Below are 18,742 nucleotides of genomic sequence, written 5' to 3'. Positions count from 1 at the left end.
AGTTTTAAAGAAATGATTTAAGACATTTTTAAAAATTTTTTAGCCCCCCATTAGCCCCCCCGTGGAAAAATCAACATTCCGAAACCTTACTGCACATCTACATGACACCACCAACCATCCCCAAAAAAGATATTAGCCTACTGTGTAAAATGTAAGAGGAGTTCAGGGAAGAAAAGTGTAAAACCGGAGGACGGAGGGAGGGGACATGAGAAACAAAAAACCCGAATTTCTTTAGAAAGTGGGGGTATAAATATTGCATTTTTGGGAATACATACACTAAATAGACAATAAATATTTAAATGTGAAAATATTCTTGCACTTTATCTTTTATTCAAAACAAACACGAAAATAGAGGCTATAAAACGATAAAATTCCCTAATACTGTAATGTTTTTATTACTGAAAAAGTAAATTCCCTTTTTAGCTCACCTAAAAGGCTCAAGTGAGCTTTTCTGATCAAAATTTGTCCGTTGTCTGTCGTAGTCGTTGTCGTCGTCGTTGTCGTAAACTTTTCACATTTTCATCTTCTTCTCAATAACCACTGGGCCAATTTTAACCAAACTTGCTAAAAATATCCTTGGGTAAAGGGGATTCAAGTTTGTTCAAATAAGGGCCCCACCCTTTTCCAAGGGAAAAATTATGAATTAGAGAAAAATTAATGGCATTTAAAAAAAAACTTCTCAAGAACCATGGGGAGGAAAGATGAAAATCATGTGGAAAATCCTCAGGAGTGTAGATTCAAGTTTGTTCAAATCATGACCCCCGGGGGTAGGGTGGGGCCAAAATGACTACCCAAGTTTTACATAGGAATATATGATAGGAAAAAACTTTAAAAATCTTCTTCTCAAGAACCACTGGGCCAGGAAAGATAAAAAATGTGAAATCATGCTCAGGTAGTGGTAGTGTAGATTCTAGTTTGTTCAAATCATGACCCCTGGGGGTAGGATAGGGCTAAATGGTCACCCCAAATTTTTTCATAGGAATATAAAGGAAAAATCTTTAAAAAACTTCTGATCAAGAACCACTAGACCAGGAAAAATATAAATCATGTGGAATTATCCTCAGGTAGTGTAGATTCAAATTTGTTCAAATATGACTCACGGGGCTAGGGTGGGACCAAAATGGCCAATCAAAGTTTTACATAAGAATATATAGGAAAAATCTTTGAAAAAACTTAAAAAATACTGGGCCAGGAAAGATAAAACTATGTGGTATCATCCTCAGGTAGTGTAGATTCAAGTTTGTCCAAATCATGACCCCCGGGGCAAGGTTGGGGCCAAAATGGCCGACCCAAGTTTTACATAGGAATATATAGGAAAAAACTTTAAAAAACTTCTTCTCAAGAACCACTGGACCAGGAAAAATGAAACTTCTGTGGAATTATCCTCAGGTAGTGTTGATTCAAATTTGTTCAAATCATGACCCACGGGGCTAGGGTGGGGCCAAAAGGCCCCCAAGTTTTACATAGGAAATATATATAGGAAAAATCTTTAAAAATCTTCTTCTCAAGAACCTGGGCCAGGAAAATGAAATATGTGGATGAATATCCTCAGGTAGTGTAGATTCAAGTTTGTTCAAATCATGACCCCCGGGACAGGGTGGGGCCAAAATGACCAACCCAAGTTTTACATAGGGATATACATATAGGGAAACCTTTTAAAATCTTCTTTTCAAGTACTTCAAAGCCATGATTAGTGATATTTATATGGGAAACATCCTCAGGTAGTGTAGATTCAGTTTGTTCAAATCATGAACACCTGGGGGGGGAGGGGGGCAAACCCCCCCCCCCCCCCCTCAGTATAAACTTTCAGTTCTGATCTGATATGTGCTATTTCCTAGCTTTGTACTCAGGTAGGGTTTGGCCCCCGGGCCTCTTGTTTAGAATACTTCCCCGAAGGAACTGTGCCCAACCTGTTTAAAGGTTTACAGGTTTGGCACCCTACCAACGGTTTTTTATCCCCCATTTGGTAGACAATCTCCCATATCATTGACGTATTTTACTAACCATTTGGGGGACAAAATTGGTTGTGTTCAATTCCATGGAGTGGCGCATAATTTAAACCATGTGGAAAAAATATAGATATTTTTTGTTGTTCTGAGTGAAAAAAATCGGAAATTCTATGTGCAATTTTTTGCACAGAGTCATTCAAAAATTTGACTAAAACTTCGCGTATGTAAACAAGTGCAATATTTCTCTGTTTTTTACTTTAAAAGAAAATTCTCTCCTTCTCCAGCGATGCTGCACCTGTGATCATCTTATTTACTTTCTATTTCAATTATCTGGGCAACCAATCAATAAGTGCAAACCAATCAAAATGATGATCTTTTTTAACCCTGATGAAAAGTCGGATTTAACTACGAAGGCACATTTGTGTTAATCTTAAATAAGGAAATAAGTAAATGCAATTGGATTATGATATAATTATTGTTTTAAAATGATGTACTTGGAAGAAAATCAAGAATAATTGCAAAAGTCACTTTATGAATCTTTTATTGAAAATTAATTATCAAATATATTAAATTCATCAGTAATATACATATTAAACCACAAAAGGTCATATGGAATCTGCAACTTCATCCTAAAAGAAAAATAACAACAAATATTATGTTCAACTCTAGAAAAATATAACTTTATAGCAGTAAGTGCCCACCATACCAATAAAGCATGAGGAGCTTGTGTTTAACAGGATTCTAAGGAGATAAATATTGATGAAGATCCCAAAAAGAGAGTGAAAGTTAACTCATAAAAGTAACTTGCTTGTGATGAAATTGAAATTTTATCCAACAAAACACAACAGATTCTTTTTTGGATCGATTGATCAAAAAGTTCAGCTGTTTCAGGCAACTATGGGTATAATTTCATGAAGTTACGGAGAAACTGCACATGGAAATTTGACCGTTTTATGTTAATTGTGCGAGGAATATGTTCACTAAAATTCCCCAAGGCCTATGCAAATGCGCTTTTGCTTTATTTTAATAAAAATTGCAATAGAATAAAAAAGTCCACCATTTGGTCAGTAAAATACATCACCGATATGGGAGATTGTCTACCAAACGGGGGATAAAGTACCATTTGGTAGGGTGTGCCCAACCTGTTTAAAACTAGTTTTTCAATCTGGTTTAAGTTTCAATCCTGTTTACCTCAGGAAGTCGATTTACCCAAATGTGCATTTACAATGTTGTAGTAGGAACCTTAATATAACAATATATTAACCAAATTACACATGCAAAAAAAAGTTAAAATCTTTTTCATAATAAAAGAATCCAAGAAATTATAGGTTATTTGTTCCTTGCTTTTCTTACTTAAAATGCAGTATTATTTTTATAATGCCTCAAAGATTCATCAAATGATCAATTTCCACATTTTCAACACATGAAAAGATAAAAACTTGGGTATTTATAATTATTACTCTTGAGATTTCCAATATTAAAACTGTCTTTACAGTATGTTCTACAATTTATCATACATGTTAAAGTTTGTCAAAATGATTCAAAACATATTTCTGAAAAGGAAAATTTAATAACAATTTCTTCTCATTATCAACAGGCACTTGTTTTGTACATGTGGCACCCCTACTTATTTTTACCAATAAGTAAAAACAAAAACAAACGAACAATTAAGTGCCTGTGTCATTATCATTGAACGAACACACCAAATTACAATATGCAGCATTTAGGCCAAGCTTAAAAAATTCTTTGTTTGCAGTTGCCGACCTGTGATTTTTAGTCTGGGTAGGTAGGTAGGCAATTTAAAAAAAAAAAAAATTTTTTTCCAGATTTTCAGGTCACCTGAGTAAACTCAGGTGACCTATTGCTGTCTGTTTGCGTCCGTCGTCCGTCGTGCGTTAACATTTGAACATTTTCAGCTTCTTCTCTGCAACCACTGAACCAATTTCAACCAAATTTAGCACAAAGCATCTATGGGTGAAGGGGAACAAAAGTCGTGAATTTCATGATCCCTGCCCCCCTGGGGCCTGAGGGGTGGGGCCAAAACCACTAAAATTAATGCAATCTTTAAAAATCTTCCTCTTTACTCCTGGACATCAAGCAGTCAAACTGTTTGCATGATTGTAATCAGCAATGAGTCCTCTACCAAAATTGTGAAATTCATGGCCCTGGGGTCAGGGGTTCTAGTGCTAGGGCGGGGCTAAATAAGTATATAGTGAAAATGCATTATTTCTTTGAAAATCTTCTTCTCTGCTCCTAGGTATATAAATAAACTAACTAAGTACATAGTTATGATGAGCAAGAGTGCCTCTACCAAAATTGTGATTTTTATGGCCCCAGGGTCAGGAGTTCTTGTTTTAGGGTGGGGCTCTAATGATTATATAGTGAAATGCATGAATTCTTTGAACATCTTATTCTTTCCTCCTGGTTAATATACTAATTATCTAATTACATATTTAAGGCCAGGATTTATTTTATTTTCAGTATTACAAACCCTCCGCTCAAGGTTTTGAATTTTCAGAAAAAAATAAAACATTTTTTTTCTTTCCGATGTCAAATTTGAGTCGGGATCGAGATTTCAAATTTACGAACTCGCACTTCCGGTTTTAAGATGAAACGGCGGGTAAATAAAGCTAGATCTGAGAAGAAAGCTTGGTTTAGTGTAAAATTCATCGATACGAGTGCCATTCAAAACGACTTTCACCCGTTCAAAGGACAAATAAAATGCTGACGTCTTTGTTGCACAATGACATGCTGGTGAGATAATTTTGTTTTCGTTTCAAAAGTATCTGTCTGTAAATTATTTTCCTCCCCCAGGTTTTAAACTGCCCGTGGTAGCTATTGCATATTGCCAGCGACATTGTTTAGGTCTCTGTTATAGCTTACAGTCTAAGTATCATTCTTCAGAAAAATAAGCAATTAAATGTTAAATTCTATAAAAAAAAAAAATAAAGAATTTTCCTATATATTTCTATGTTAAAACTTTGATCGGCCATTGTGGCCCCGCCCTACCCCCGGGTGTCATGATTTGTACAAACATAAATCTACACCACCTGAGGATGCTTCCATATAAATATGATCAAATATGGCTTTGTAATTTTCGAGAAGAAGATTTAAAAAAAAACTCCTAAATATTTCTATGTAAAACTTTGGTCGGCCATGGTGGCCCCGCCTTACTCCCGGGGGGTCATGATTTGAACAAACTTGAATCTACACTACCTGAGGATGCTTCCATATAAATATGATCAATTATGGCTTTACTATTCTTGAGAAGAAGATTTTTAAAGAATTTTTCTATATATTTCTATGTAAAACTTTGGTCGGCCATTGTGGCCCCGCCCTACCCCCGGGGGTCATGATTTGAACAAACTTGAATCTACACTACCTGAGGATGCTTCCATATAAATATGATCAATTATAGCTTTACTATTCAAGAGAAGAAGATTTTTAAAGAATTTTCCTATATATTTCTATGTAAAACTTTGGTCGGCCATGGTGGCCCCGCCCTACCCCGGGGGTCATGATTTGAACAAAAGTGAATCTACACTACCTGAGGATGTTTCCCCGTAAGTTTCATCTTTTCTTGCACAGTGGTTCTTGAGAAGAAGATTTTTAAAACATGCCACCAAATTTTCATTAATTCCCAATTATCTCCCCTTGAATGAGGGTGTGGCCCTTCATTCGAACAAATTTGAATCCTATTTGTAAGCATTACGTATCCAGTGGTAAGGAGCCTGTTAGGATAGCATAAAAAAGAATATACAAAGGTTGATAATTGATTTATCCAAAAAAGAAAAAAATTATTTCCTTCTCCTTCGGGACTTTTTCATTCTGATGTTCAAAACTAAACCTAAAAAAAAAAAATGCTGGACTTATGATGAAGAAATAGGCGTCTTTCAAAATAGATAATTTCAGGGCCGATTGGTCAGGGGTACCAGGGGGGTACTTTGACTAAAAATAAATTAATGCTTTGAAATCTGCTCTTTGATAAGCAATGGTGCCTCTTTCAAAATTTGTGAATTTCATGGCTTTTGGATTAAAACACGAACATATGTATGATATATAATATTTAATAATATCAACGTTTATAGGTATATATTCACATGTATATTTTAGATGTAATGAGTAATTGTTTGATTTTAATGGAAAAGAGAAAATACAATTTTTAATTTATCAGTACTTAAGAGCAATTTTTAACACTCGATATAATTAATTTATAATTTGAATTTTAAAAGGGTAAAAATATATTGTGGTATGATTAAATATAACCTAAATTTATTTTTGATTTAATAAAAACAAAAATCAGTTAAAGCAACCATTGAATAAAAGCACTGCATGTTACCCCTTAGATTGAAAGCAATTTGAACAGCTTGTGTTGAATAATTTAGTACACTGGCTTTGTCTTTATAAACGGCATGATCACCATACAAATATTAATACTTATTATTTCTTATAAATAAACACTTTGAATGTGTTTGATTTTTAGGTCACCTGAGTCACTCAGGTGACCTATTGCCATCCGTGTTTGTCTCGGCGTCGTCGTCCGTCGTTCGTCGTGTGTTAACATTTGAACATTTTCAGCTTCTTCTCTGAAACTGCTAAACCAAATTCAACCAAATTTTGTATACAGGTATGTTTTCTGTGGGTGAAGGGGAAAAAAGATTGTGAATTTCATGGTCCCTGCCCTCCTGGGGCCTGAGGGGTGGGGCCAAAACCACTAAAATTAATGCCATTTTTAAAAATCTTCTTTACTCCTGGACATCAAGCAGTCAAACTGTTTGCATGATTGTAATCAGCAGTGAGTCCTCTACCAAAATTGTGAAATTCATGGCCCTGGGGTCAGGGGTTCTAGTGCTAGGGCGGGGCTAAATAAGTAGGTAGTGAAAATGCATTATTTCTTTTAAAATCTTCTTCTCTGCTCCTAGGTATTAAATAAACCAACTAAGTACATAGTTATGATGAGCAAGAGTGCCTCTACCAAAATTGTGAATTTTATGGCCCCAGGGTCAGGGTTTCTGGTGTTAGGGCGGGACTTCTTTGATTATATAGTGAAAATACATGAATTCTTTGAAAATCTTCTTCTCTGCTCCTGGGTATTAAATAAACTAACTAAGTACATAGTTATGATGAGCAAGAGTGCCTCTACCAAAATTGTGAATTTTATGGCCCCAGGGTCAGGGGTTCTTGTTTTAGGATGGGGCTCTAATGATTATATAATGATTATATAGTGAAATGCATGAATTCTTTGAACATCTTCTTCTCTGCTCCTGGTTAATATACTAATGATCTAATTACATATTTAAGGCCAGGATTTATTTTATTTTCAGTTTTACAAACCCTTTGCTCAAGGTTTTTAATTTTTATGAAAAAAATATTAATAAAAAAATTTTTCTTTCCAATGTCAAATTTAAGTCGGGATCAAGATTTCAAATTTACGAACTCGCACTTCCGGTTTTACGATGAAACGGCGGGTAAATAAAGCTAGATCTGAGAAGATAGCTTGGTTTAGTGTAAAATTCATCGATACGAGTGCCATTCAAAACGACTTTCACCCGTTCAAAGGACAAATAAAATGCTGACGACTTTGTTGCACAATGACATGCTGGTGAGATAATTATGTATTCGTTTCAAAAGTATCTGTCTGTAAATTATTTTCCTCCCAGGTTTTAAACTGCCCGTGGTAGCTATTGCATATTGCCAGCGACATTGTTTAGGTCTCTGTTATAGCTTACAGTCTAAACATCATTCTTCAGAAAAGGGTTGCTTATGCATCAGATGTAATGAATAAAACTATGGGAGAAGTTAAGTCCATTTGAGGAAGAAATAAACAATAACCTGAAGAAATATAAAATAATTCAACTATTAAAAGGCAAGAATATACAAATATATACAGGCATGTAGTATCATTTGTATCAGCCAGAAAAATTATTTTACACTTAATTGAAAAAATGTTCACCATACTCCCAATACTCTCTGTCTGTTTTATGATAGGAATTATAATTTTAGGCATCAAGTAAATTTTAGAACAATGTCTACACATTCACCTAACACATATTAAAAAAATGAAGATATACTGAAAGACTTTTAAAGAATTGATTATTTAAAATATATTTTGATCAACATCAAAAAATTTATATAACTTGCTCAAACTGGCAGATGATGAAATAAGCAATTAAATGTTCTACTTTCCTATTTGTAAGCATTATGTGTCCAGTGGTAAGGAGCCTATTAGGATAGCATAAAAAAAGAGTGTACAAATGTTAATAATTGATTTATCAAAAAAAAAAATTTTCATTTCCTTCTCCTTCAGGACTTTTTTATTCTCATGATCATAACTAAACCTAAAAAAATGCTGGCCTTATAATGAAGAAAGGGGCCTCTTTCAAACTAGATAATTTCAGGGCTGCTGGGTCAGGGGTACCGGGGGGGGGGGGGGGGGGGGGGGGGTACTTTGACTAAAAATAAATTAATGCTTTGAAATCTGCCCTTTGATAAGCAATGGTGCCTCTTTCAAAATTTGTGAATTTCATGGCTTTTGGATTAAAACACGAACCAAATACAATCGCTGGAAAGTTGTTACATGATACTCAGGTGACCTATAAGGCCCGTGGGCCTCTTGTTATCTGATCCTTTAAGTTGAAAAAAAGTGCACAATATACCAGTGGAAAGTTGAAAATATCGATTCATGCATGAAAACAGAGGAAATTCAGGTTAAAAGACGATGGTGGTGTTTTTCATATACCTACAGATTTATTGACTATTTCTTATTGTCCAGGGAATAATGCCTTGTATGTACGTTGAAATATTTGGTCTTTACCTTCTCAAAACATTCTATCTGCAAAAATCGAGGGAATGGGGTAAAATTAGTGCGTCCAAGCGGGCTGATGCAGTATAAAGTTTATATGTCCGCTCCCGATTTTAGTACATCTCGGGCGTGCGGGCTGATGGAAATTTCGTACAGTGTTCATTATAGGCCTACTATACATGTTTAAGCTGCACTCTTGGTATAAACTAATGATTGATGAAGACAAAAATTGAAAATGAAACAGTTTTAATATTCTGAAAAATAGGAGAAAAAAAAATAATGTTAAAAAATGGCTAAAAAAAGTTTGGGTCGGGTGCATTTTCAGTGCGTCGGTCGGCAACTGCAAACAAACAATATTTTATTTTAGGCCTTATCTATTTTCTGAAGCCTTATATCAAACAAGAGAATGTGGCATTAAAATCAAAGGAGGTGTTGTCCTTGGAAAAACAATTATTTATATCTGTTTTTCTTTATTAAAATAGTCACCATCTTTCATCACCGCCATACAGGAATACTTCCCGCGCTCTTTTGTAAACTGAATAAACCACCATCGGAGGTGGTTTGGTTGGTTTAGCAAACTGGTTTCAGTTACAGCAAAAACAAATGGAAAACCGGTTCTGGGTTTAAACTAGTTTAAAACTAGTTTGTGGAACAAATGAACAGTTTACAAAACTGGTTCAAAACTAAAACCAGTTTTTAGCTCACGTCAACGAAGTTGGGGGGAGCTTATGTGATACCCTCGGCGTCGGCGTTGGCGTCCCGGGTTAAGGTTAAGTTTTTTGGAGCAGTTTTCTTTTTAAGTACTTCTATGTCCTATATTGATTAGACATGCATGGAAGATGTTGCTAGTGTGTTTCATTGTACCAGTCAAAGTTTCAGATGCTGCAATTTCAGCAAAGGAATGACCATTTTAATGTTTTTGGTGCAGGTTAACATTTTTGGTGCAGTTTTTGGTGTAGGTCTCATTTCCGAGTAACTATAAGCCCTATGTTGACCAAACTTACATGGATGATACATCTTAGGATGCATACTACCAGCCTTGCTTCGGATGCTGAATCTGACCTACATTTTCCGGTTGAGTGAACAGGTTAAAGTTTTTGGTGCAGGTTTCATTTTGAAGATACTTTGAGCCCTATAATGACCAAACTTGCATGGATGGTACATCTTAGGATGTATTCTACTAGACTTGCTTCGGATGCTGAATCTGACCTACATTTTCCGGTTGAGTGAACAGGTTAAAGTTTTTGGTGCAGGTTTCATTTCCAAGTTTCTTTGAGACATATAATGACCAAACTTACATGGATGATACATCTTAGGATGGTATGCTGAATCTTACATTTTCCGGATGAAGAGGTTAAAGTTTTTGGTGAAGGTTTCATACGTTGAGCCCTACCAAACTTGCATGGATGGTACTCTGCTTCGGATGCTGAATCTGACCTACATTTTCCGGTTGAGTGAACAGGTTAAAGTTTTTGGTGCAGGTTTCATTTCCAAGTTACTATGAGACATATAATGACCAAACTTGCATGGATGGTACATCTTATGATGCATATTACAAGACCTGCTTCGGATGCTGAATCTGACCTACATTTTCCGGTTGAGTGAACAGGTTAAAATTTTTGGTGCAGGTTTCATTTCCACTGCAGGTACTATGAACCCTATAATGACTAAACTTGCATGGATGGTACATCTTAGGATGCATACTACCAGACTTGCTTCGGATGCTGAATCTGACCTACATTTTCCGGTTGAGTGAACAGGTTAAAGATTTTGGTGCAGGTTTCATTTCCAAGTTTCTATGAGACATATAATGACCAAACTTGCATGGATGGTACATCTAAGGGTGCATTCTACTAGGCTGGCTTCGGAAGCTGAATCTGACCTACATTTTCTGGATTAGTGGAAAGGTTAATTTTTTTATACAGGTTTCATTTGCAAGTAACTTTGAGCTCTATGTTGAACAAACTTGCATGGATGATACATCTTAGGATTAACACTAATGGATTTGCTTCAGATGCTGAATTCGACATACATTTTCCAGATAATAGACCTCGTAAAAGTTATGGGTGCAGGTCTATCACCAAGAAACTATAAGGCTTATATAAACCAAAGTTGCACAAATGATGCATCAAGGGATGAAAACTCTCAATCTTGCTTCAGATGCTGGATTTTAATTACATTTTCATGATGAAGAACTAGTTTTAAGTTTTTATATAGGTCTATTCCAAAGTATCAAAATTGCATAAATTTTGCATTTTTGGATGTACACTTTTTGTTGGTTAATTGTGTGACTTAATTTGCCTTACTTAAAGACAACACACGTTGAGGTGAGCTCTGTAATCTCTGATTACCTATGTTTAATCGTCGAATTCCCTTAATTATGCCGCAATATACCTTCATCATCTGCAGAGGGGTTTTATATCTCTCAGTTGAGAACCCAAAAGGAATGTATCATGTATGTACTGAAAATTAATAACGAATCATATTCATGAATATTATATTGATGAAACAAACATAAAAGTTTGGCAAAAACCTAAATTTATATTGTTGCAACTTTCTTGTCAGAAATACATACGCCTTATATGTGGTGTGGTGTGGGGGACTGACCCCCACTTCAAACACACACTTTCCAAAAAACTTGTTTTTGAATATGGTTTGTTATTCACCAGAAAAATATCATTGAATATCATTTATTATGCTTTATTTCACACTCCTTGATTGGGTTGTTTTTAATCCTTTTGGTTCCTTTTGGGTTCTTTTGGTTCCTTTTGGGTAAATCGACGCACTCCTCCATGGTCCAGATGATAACAATCCGATGTTACGTTTTTTCTGTCACTATTCATTTGCTATGTTTCAATTGTTTTATAGGGAACTTAATTATCAAATCTTTCAACTTATTCCTTTGACATCCGTAGCGCATTCTATAATACATTATAAACTTTTGGTTTGTTAATGTTTAACAGGTTTAATGCATAAAATTATAAAGGTGTTAGATTTTTCATAGAAATAACTTATCAAGTTTAAACCTCTATGCTGAAAAGTTATCAAAAAAAAAATTCCAAAAAAAATTCAATTTCTGAAAAATAACATACTGGAAGTATTTGAAATTTCTTACTGTATTAAAGTATAATCTATATTCAAAACTCTATGCATTATAGTCTCAAAGCAATAACCATTTACGGCCAGATAAAATATGTCGTATGAGGAATCCTTTTAGAAATGTATTCTAATACCTTCTTCAACTCCTGTTATCCCTTCATCGGGGTATTGTGCTGGACCTGATAAGTGCCAAGTCTTTTTCAAGTCTTACATTGAAGTTTGTATAAAAGTATGAAACTCTTCTGAAGGAAACCACTAGGCTAAAAACTTAAAAAAGTTTTCCTCATTGCACCTAAGTCACACTTACTAGCGTTGCAAATGGTGACCTAAAAGAAATCTGGACACCATTCACTAGGAATACCCCACTTTCAATCAGAGAGCATTTAGGAATCGAATATACAAAATGTTCAAATATAAAATATAAAAAATGCTTTTAAATAACAAATCTTTGAATATTTAACATGTAGAAATGCAGAAATTTAATTCCAGATACACAACAGAATATATTGAGAGTTCCAACAATGCTTTAAATACAACATCACTGGTTGGGTATTTCAAATTGTTATGCCTATGAAACCCAAACGCACTGAAATAAATATTGACAGTCAATCTCCCATATCAGCAATGTGCAGGTACTATTACATAACAGAAGATTGTTTATTCTGAGCATCTGCATCACATTTCAATTCAAAGTATTTTTTTATATGAAATCCATAATTTATTTTTTCCCCTTGCAATGTTCATTTGCATTTTCAACGTTACGTAACAAATGGTTCTTACATAATTTAAATTATTGTATTGAATATAACCGTATTGATTTTAAATTTAGCAGATTATCTTACCATAGAAGGGAGAAAATAATGGGGAATATAAGTGCCTTTATAAATCATATATAAAATATTACATTTTTTTCAAGAACATTTTAACTAAAATTTAATTGGAAGGTGGAAGGGGTTGGTGGTGGTACTGAAGATATAAATTGTCAAAAAATTGGTACTTCCCTGACTTCACTAATAGGTATTCCCTATTGGGAAATTTTATCACGTGGTTTACTTTTCAGGTGCATTTTTGCAAATAATGATATTTTTATTTTATAAAATTTTAAATGTTTATACATTCAAATTTGGAACATCCAAACACAACAGAAATAATTGAGAGTTTTTTTTATTTACAAACTATATATATACTTTAAATTCTTGCCTCCAGCTTACAAGAATATTTTCTAGTTTTTTTACCATTTTTAAAAGGTATAACTTAATAACTGTAACTTTTTTACAGAATCGAACTGTCAGGTATTTAAGAAACTTTATATTGAAACATCTGCTTGGAACGAAAATATAGTATTTAACATACTGGAGTAATCTTAATTGGTAAACAAAATGCTTTACATATATTGTTGCCTGGATGGAGCCAAAACCTGATCTTGAATGTTGAGGTATCATTGAAATTCAACATTTTTGATGAACATCAAAGAACCTATAAGTTAAATCATTTGTAAATAAATTATTATGTTATTGTGAAACACTAATATTACCCATATTATGGGATAATTTTTTGTAAATTTGGACTTAAGACAATTAAAGATTGCTCCAAAAGTAGATTCTCAGTGTTCAAGAGAAGTTTTGAAAGTAAAACAATGTACATTTGGACCTGATTTTCAATAAGTGATCTCCTGTATGTCCTAGGTCAAAATGTCAATGTAAGGTCTAATATGAGTAGTTTAACATAACATCAAGAGAAAATGTAAATGTGCATAAGTTCACTGATCAATTTTAAATTTTTAAAAAAAGTTCTTGTATCAAATGAATTTGAGTTTGTCACAAGAATTGAATATGTAAAGTAAAATCAGTTTTCTAAATTTTAAAACTTATGGGGAAATTTATCTAGGACATTTTCAAATCTCAAAAAACTGAGGTAAAGGGTCATACTTCTTGGTTGCTAACTACATTTGAGTTGGTGTTCTGAAGTAAGATAAAGTCCGATGAACAGTTGTTTAAAAGTTTTAATTAAGAGGAATTTTCACAAGTATTTGAAACCGCAAGGTTAAAAACAAAGGGTTAAAAAGTATATTGACCAATGAAAATTCTTTGTTAACAAAAATTAGCTCAAAGTTTAAATGTACTGGTAAGTGTTCAATAAGTATGATGCAATAGTAAAAGATTTAAATTTTCATGTCTCCTGACCAAGGACATGTCCAAGCATCAGTGGATTGGTTCCCTGAAAGTCATAGCTCCACTTATCAGCAAGTTATGGTCAAGGTTAAAGCTCAAGTTGCGGTAGAAACAAACAGAGAGATAAGAGACAGACAGACGTACACGGTAAAAACTTCATACCAGATTCAGAAACTTCGGTAAAGTCAAAGGTTGTTAAACTTGTTTTTATATTTATTTTTTTAATTAACTGTGGCTTAATATCTTAAACAAGTACATGTAGGTAGAATTTAGGGACATACCCGCCGGTAGCTAGAGTCTAAATATCAATTTTCATTACCATGACATGTAATATCTTGTATTTCTGTAGATATTAAACGATTTAAAATGAATATTTAATTGTAGGTCATTATGTTTCTTATCATTTAAAATTAACTTCAATGTTTTTTGACATTTAGACTGAAAAGGGTTTGGAATTCCCATTTCTAAAAACATGTATCTGATTCCACACAAATATAATCTTATTGTAGAAAATTTAAGCAACAAGTTATGTTGACAATATGCTACAAAATGTACAAGAATATCTTCAATATGGGTGGACATTTAACATCATAAACAACACCATGTTTTGTTTATATGTCTCAAAACCCTGTTTGTAAGTTGATCTAGTTCTTTCTGTCACGGAATTGTTCATCAGTTTTTCAACCACTTGTCCGAGTTCCAGATTACTTCTGATACCGGTGGGCAGACCATTGGAGTTTTCTCTGCTTAGGAGCCGCCTGCCTGAACTTCTCCAGCTGCCCCTGCGAGACGATCATGAATAATTGATGAATTTCCTTGAATTTTTCATGAATTTAATTCATGAAATGTTCATGAAATATTCATGAAGATCCTATGAACTTCTTTGGACATCTCAAATCATGAATTTCTCTCATGAAAGAAATTGATGAACATTCATGAATATTTTTTTCATGAATAATTCATGAAGAGTCATATGCATGAAGATTCATCATTTCAAGAATGTGGAATAATAAGTTGATAGGATCTCATGAACTATTCATGAATAATTTGATGAATTTTTTCAGGAATGTTCATGAATGAATAAAATTCATGAACCATTAGCATTCATGAATATTCTTGCTTATTCGTAAACAAAAAATGAAATATTACTATTCATGTTTATTCATGAAAATGCATGAAGTCATGCTAAAAAAGTAACAGTAGATGATTTATAATACAGCATTTTGAAAGATTTTACAGAAATGTTGTTTGTTTTCCAACCATGGCAACAAAATCTTTGTTAAAAAGATTAAAATAGACAATCTGACACATTAAACCATAGTAAATGAGTAATGTAGTTCATTCTTGGTAAAAGTATAAAAAAAAATTCAATTCAAATGCAACTCTTTGCAGAATGTTTAACCTTACTTGGTACAAAAGGAGAGGGGGGTCCTTTCCTCAGCATGTTTCAAATTGTGTTTTAATGCCAGAAACTGAACAGTTTTTAATTCCAGTCTAGGAGAAAAGTTTGCTCAGCACCAGGGAAACAGTTTTCAGTGCTTACAAGCAGTTCAGAGCAGAGATGGTCAATTCAAAAATTGTTATTGTCTCTCCATGTGAAATTTCCAGAATTTCATCATTTGGATCCTTTGATTGAATATCATTCATATTTTCATTTCTTTTTTTGTTTCTTTTTCAAGAGCTCAGATTTTTGTGCAGCCAGAGTTTCTTCTCTTCTGCTCATCAACATTTGTGAACTGCTTCTCTTTTTCCTTCAAAAAGAAAGATTTTCTGAAAGTACCCATGATTGTAAAACATAAGACTTTTTTGTATTTTCTTGCATTTTAGATTCTTTTAATTTTGCATCAGAGACACTTCCAAATTGAAACATTCTGAGTGGAATTTAAGCCTAATTTCTTGGACCACCATTTTGTAGATCAATCAGGCCTATGAATGTTTTGAGTCTCAGTCTAATAATTAATGTATGTTATATGGTTGGATCCAAACTCAAAGCAAAGTTAGACAAAAATTGCATTAAAAAAAGACATATTAATTTATTATAATGTGCTTTAATAAGTTGTTATTTTACAAATAGACAGTAACATTTACAGACAGATTTCTGACTCAGTGATTGTCTCCATTTTTTGTCACTCACCAGTTATGAAGTAGATCGATCCTATATATAGTCTTCCTTCTTCATATTCTGTTATTTTCTTTAAAAGTTGACAAAGATCAGTGACTGTACTGTTTATTGGACACACCTTGTGAGAGGGTGAAAAACTACAAATTACAAAAGCATAATAAGAATTCGACAAAATATCAAAATCATAAGAAATCATACAAAATTAAATGCGTAACTTTAACATGTGAGCTGAACAGGCCTATGCCTATCGCATGCTGGAAATGCGCGGTTTTACAAAACATTGTAGTTGCAGAATTTAAACATGATAAAATATATTGCATAATACTGTTAGATACAGATGATTCAAGTTAGATATAAATTCAAGTAAAACAATATAAAACTTACTCCTTAGGGAGGCCAACATCACCAAACTTCACAGCCAGGCAAACCGCATGGCTACCATAATTAGTATAAACAGAATATTGAACCCGATTGAAATAAAATTATGCAATTCGAAAACGGCACAGTGACTATGCAAATAATAGATCACAAATACTGATTCTTCCACATTACAAATTCCCACTTCCAACGTCTCGCGCGTTTTCAAGTTTGCGCCTAGATTCAAAAATGTACGGTAGAGCTAAGAAATACCTTAGTTTCGAATTTCCAAGATTTCTGTTTAAAAAAATTACAAACTATTTGAATAACTTTTCACTCCGAAAATACAATATTTTATATCAAAATAAGTTTTATGGATGAAGAATTCGATTTTTTTACGTAATAAATTATACATGTATTGACTTTTAGTTTCGTATAGCAAGTATGGCGAGCCCTATGACATGATAATAACAATCTCTCGCCCACAGACAAGAAAATATTCAGCTTTGGAGACGCATAGGAGAATTAAAACTACAAAATACGAATGTGGATCATAGATACTCTACAACCATGCAGTCTGTGCTCTATCATTTACGCACGAAGCAAGGGAAACTTTTGACATTTTTACTGCACCAATATTGAAATGTATGCAGCGTTTCGATCCAGGAATAATACGGTACAGGACAGACAAGTGATATAATTTTTAAGTTGTTAATAAATATATAAAACGTTTTTTTTTTTTTACGAAGCTCACAAAGTTCATTTTCCAGAATGTTTCATTTTCCAACAACTTGTTTAAAGTTTGATATTAGAGAAAATTCGGTCGAACAAAGTTGTGTGATGAAAAACGACATTACTTAAAGCACATTATGATGAATATAACTGTTTAATTTAAATTATGAAGAAACACAAGTAATGAATTTGAAAAAAAAAATGCTGTCAATTGTAATGCAGTGTTTGTTAAATTAAAATCAAATAAAAACACTAAATGTTTAGAGATTTCATGATTTATTTTTTCAGATGGTGAAAGAATTATTCTTAAACATATATTATACCAGGGGCTTGTTCAACAATTGCATCTGCATGCAAAAGTTGTATTATGAGGGTACTGAGTGTTTTCTGTCAATCATTTTTGTCAATTATTTTATCTTCATGAAAATTCATGAACATTCATAATACCTTGAACTCTACATTTTTCTGTCTTTAAATGAAAATAACCAATATTCATATATATTCATCATTTGTTCATGAACTACATTTTATGAATATATTCATGAATAAAGTTCATAAACACATCTTTATGAACCAGTCATGAACCAGTCATGAACACATCATGAATGTTCATGAACGATTCATAAAAGTTCTTGAAATCATGAATTTCACCTCGCAGGGGTGAAGCTGAATTCGTGTGAACTTGAGCAGCATATTTCTTAAGAGGGTTATCGTCCTCCGTCTCTGCGTCTTTCTTGTTCTCTTTCGCTAATAACGTATTAACCGTCTGTTCCGCAGGCTGCGCGCATGATTGCGCCATACTTTGCAAAATCTGTAGTAGAACACCATCGTTATTTGTATTCGTGACTGTACTTTCGCCCAATGTTTGTAGGGGGACGCCATTGTTTGTTGCGTCACTTCCGCCCAATGATCCTTCATGCGAGTTTTTGCGCCTTTCTGTTACCTCACCTTTGTTTACGTTTTCATTGTACAGCTGTCGCAAGGTTGCGGCATTGAATCCTCTCGGAACTTGAATTCCTAATTGTGTCAGTCTTTCCCTTAATTGGGCAACAGTCCAATTCAAGGGATTGTCCATGTCAAGAACTGTAGCACTGCTTTCTACGGCAGAAGTAGAAACCACCTGGTCAGGCCTTTGCCTTGTCGCATTTCTCCTTGCGGCCCTCGGCATACTGAACGATTCACAAATTTTAAACTACTTAATTATCACTGTGTTGCTATCTTAAAATGCAGACAATCCAATATTTAACACTATAAAATAATTTATAAGTCAACACACATCGATAGGTACACGGGTTTCATATTGCACATTTCGAATTATTTGTAGATAGAAATATCCAAACATAAAATGAGTTAAAGTAAATCCGAAGCAAATTGTTCCTGCACTAGTCACATTTATCACATAGTCCAAAACGGTAATAATCAAGAAAGATTGGTATAATTACTGAACTGGAAAAATATAAACATCAACAACAACGCTGACTTCAGCTAATAGTGATTCCCTAAATTTTAT

General features: G+C 33.7%; 1 long non-coding RNA gene across 1 annotated transcript; it reads right to left on the bottom strand.

The window, feature by feature from the left end:
• Positions 1-15,580: 15,580 nt before the first annotated feature.
• LOC134268527 (uncharacterized) lies at positions 15,581-16,582 on the bottom strand. Its single transcript, XR_009992383.1, has 3 exons — positions 16,528-16,582; positions 16,156-16,280; positions 15,581-15,772 (listed from the first exon to the last, which is right to left on the bottom strand). It is a non-coding gene; the product is annotated as an uncharacterized LOC134268527 (long non-coding RNA).
• Positions 16,583-18,742: the final 2,160 nt, after the last annotated feature.

This window comes from Saccostrea cucullata, unplaced genomic scaffold (assembly GCF_032062105.1).
Source record: "Saccostrea cucullata isolate Sc308-1 unplaced genomic scaffold, CSIRO_AGI_Scuc_v1 ctg8854, whole genome shotgun sequence".
NCBI classification, from domain to species: domain Eukaryota; kingdom Metazoa; phylum Mollusca; class Bivalvia; order Ostreida; family Ostreidae; genus Saccostrea; species Saccostrea cuccullata.
Note: the sequence above shows the minus strand (reverse complement) of the source record. Positions and strands in the feature narration are given on the sequence as shown.